The 2,941-nt window shown below is 45.6% G+C and overlaps 1 pseudogene; it reads right to left on the bottom strand.

Annotated features, from left to right (window-relative positions):
• Window positions 1-1,067: 1,067 nt before the first annotated feature.
• Window positions 1,068-1,233, bottom strand: Gm51734 (annotated as a pseudogene).
• Between the last annotated feature and the right edge of the window lie 1,708 nt (window positions 1,234-2,941).

Here is a 2,941-nt window from a genome sequence, read left to right as displayed (position 1 = left end):
TTGTCAGGGGACCACGAAATGTTGCCACAGATCAGCCACTACACCTACATCTGCCTTTCAGAGCCTGATTTTAGAAGGTTTTTGTCCTGTGGCTCTGACAGTCCAGGTGGCTTACCTCCCGAGAGCCAGCTTCAAGGAGTAAATGCTCCCATCTGGAGGAGGTAAGGGCACTGTGAATTCAGAGGCGTTTAGGAGGTTTTATGGGTGTGATGGTTTGTCTTGGTTATCAGCTATGGGATTTAGTATCACCATGGAAACATGGACATGCCTGTTGGGAGATTCTAGATTAGTTAATTGGGGTGGGAAGACATACTATAAATGTGAGCAGCAGTGTTCCATGGCTGTGCTGCTATACTGAATAAAAGGGAGAAAGTGAGCCAACCGCCAGCATTAATCCCTTCTGCTTCGTGATTGTGGCCAGTCCTGCTAACACGCCTTCCAGCCACAAGGGAAGGCAGCCCCCAGCTGTGAGGTGGCATCAACTTTTGTCACAGCACTGAGAAAAGTAACAAATGCAATGGACGATGCTACTCTACTGTTGGGTGTGGGGACTTTAGGTTCACAGCCAACCCTAGGGGGTCTGTCTGGCTAGTGGTTGCCAATGACATGAGCAGCCTTTGCATTCTTCACCATTCAAGAAGCCCCTGGGATTCTCTGTATCTAGACATGAGTTAAAAAAGGTACAGGCTGTGCCCTGCACTGGTAAGGGGAAAGAGAGAACTTCTCTTCCCAAAGTATGTTCCACGGCTTTTCAGATCTGTTCTCATTCAGTCCTAGATGGGGCACTTCCTACTCAAGGTGCTGCAGAATTTCCAAGTCCAGCTCTTTGAAGACGGGCTCTTGCCAGGAAATGCTGGAGCTCTGGGACCAGCTGTTACATGCACTCCATTTGTCTGTTTGCTTTGTTTCAAGCTAGGGCTCCTCTGTGTAGCCCTGAATGTCTCGGAACTCCATCTCTAGACCAGGTTAGCCTTGAACTCAGAGATCAACCTGCCTCTGGCTCCTGAGTGCTGGGATTAAAGGCGTGTGCTGCCACCACCTGGCAGTTATGTGTACTCTTAGACAAGCCTCTTTTCTTTGGGCTCTTTTTTATTGCCTGTAAGTGGCCATGAGGATGCTCCCAGGGTTCTTGGGAGAATTCAATATGAAAACACATGAGAAAAAAAAAAACCCACAGTTTTAATTTCAATTGAAAGTCTACACTTGATCTTAGCCAAAAGGCCGAGAAGCAATCATTGAAAGTCTAATAATGGAGATTACTCCTGGATGGGGGATAGTTAGGAGACAGCTCTAAAGGGTGGAGAGGGTAAAAAGATTAGATGAAAGTAGCAACTGAAAAGACAGGAGGGCCAGGGCATTTAAGAGTCTGAAGGTCCTGGCAGAGGACTCTATTGCAAAGACACTGAAGTGGTCCAAGGATCTATGGGCACACATTGTAGTGAGGCCAGTAAGCATCCTGGACCATTGATAGATGGAGTCCTGATTCTCTGTGATAAGGCTTTTTTTTCCCCCGAGACAGGGTTTCTCTGTGTAACCCTGGCTGTCCTGGAACTCACTTTGTAGACCAGGCTGGCCTGCCTCGAACTCAGAAATCTGCCTGCCTCTGCCTCCCAAGTGCTGGGATTAAAGGTGTGTGCCACCATGCTCGGCTGTTTTTTTTTTTTTTTAAAGATCTATTTATTTATTTTATGTATTCGAGTACACTGTTACTATCTTCAGACACACCAGGAGAGGGCATTGCATCGGATCCCATTACAAATGATTGTGAGCCACCATATGGTTGCTGGGAATTAAACTCAGGATCTCTAAAATAGCAGTCAGTGCTCTTAGCCACTGAGCCATCTCTCCAGCCCGAGTCCTGATTCTCAAAGGCCACATCTGGGCTCATGAACTTGGCTCACCTTCAGGTCTTTTGTATCAGGAATGGGGTCAGACTCCCATCCCTGCCCACAAGATGGACTGGCAGACAGGGTGACAAAGCCTTTCAAGCAAAAGACAAGTTCTAAGAGTTTCCATTTCCATGTCTGCAGCTGCATGTCGCCTTGTGCTCTGGCAGCCCTGGCTCATCTCATCAAGTGCAGATCAAACACGTGCCGTGTATTTCCAGGCCTCATTTTTCCTGTTCCTTAAGATCACATCTAAGAAGGAGCTACAGGATGTACATGTCCTGGTTCTCATGGGGGCATTTCACTGTTTGGGTATGTTTTGCTCAGTGTTTTAATTTTTAATTTTTTTTTCTTTTTTTGGTTTTTCGAGACAGGGTTTCTCTGTGTAGTCTTGGCTGTCCTGGAACTTACTCTGTAGACCAAGTTGGCCTTGAACTCAGAAATCTGCCTGCTTCTGCCTCCCAAGTGCTGGGATTAAAGGCATGCGCCACCACCGCCCAGCCATTCTATATAAATTTTATCTTAAAATACTTGGGAGGCAGAGACAGGTGGATCTTTTGAGTTCAAGGCCAGGCTGGTCTACAGAGTGAGTTCCAGGACAGCTGGGGGGGGGGTGTACACAGAGAATCCCTGTCTTGAAAAACCAAAACCCAAACCTAACCCAACCAAGCACCCCCACCCCCCAAACAAACAAAAAGACATAAAATGAAATTTGAAGTGAAAATGTAGATATTTCTAACCTAACTCATCATATGACCGGGTAACCAGCTTACCAACCGGGATCTAGAACATCTTTATCATATCAGTTTCTAATGACTTCTTTTCCCACACCCAGCAAATAGGGTCTGATTTCTATTATCATAGACAGTATTTGCCTATTTTAGGAGTTCATACGAAGGGACTTTTACAGCATGTACGTGCATAGCCCTTTGTTTTTGGCTTCTATTGGAGATTTATTTTCACGACATTAGTAGCTCTTTCCCTTGTATTGTCTAGTAGTTTTAGTTTTTGGATGCTATTTTAAGTGAAATTTAAGAATGTTTTAATTTTCCAGT

Source organism: Mus musculus, chromosome 9 (genome assembly GCF_000001635.26).
Source record: "Mus musculus strain C57BL/6J chromosome 9, GRCm38.p6 C57BL/6J".
Taxonomy (NCBI): domain Eukaryota; kingdom Metazoa; phylum Chordata; class Mammalia; order Rodentia; family Muridae; genus Mus; species Mus musculus.
Note: the sequence above shows the minus strand (reverse complement) of the source record. Positions and strands in the feature narration are given on the sequence as shown.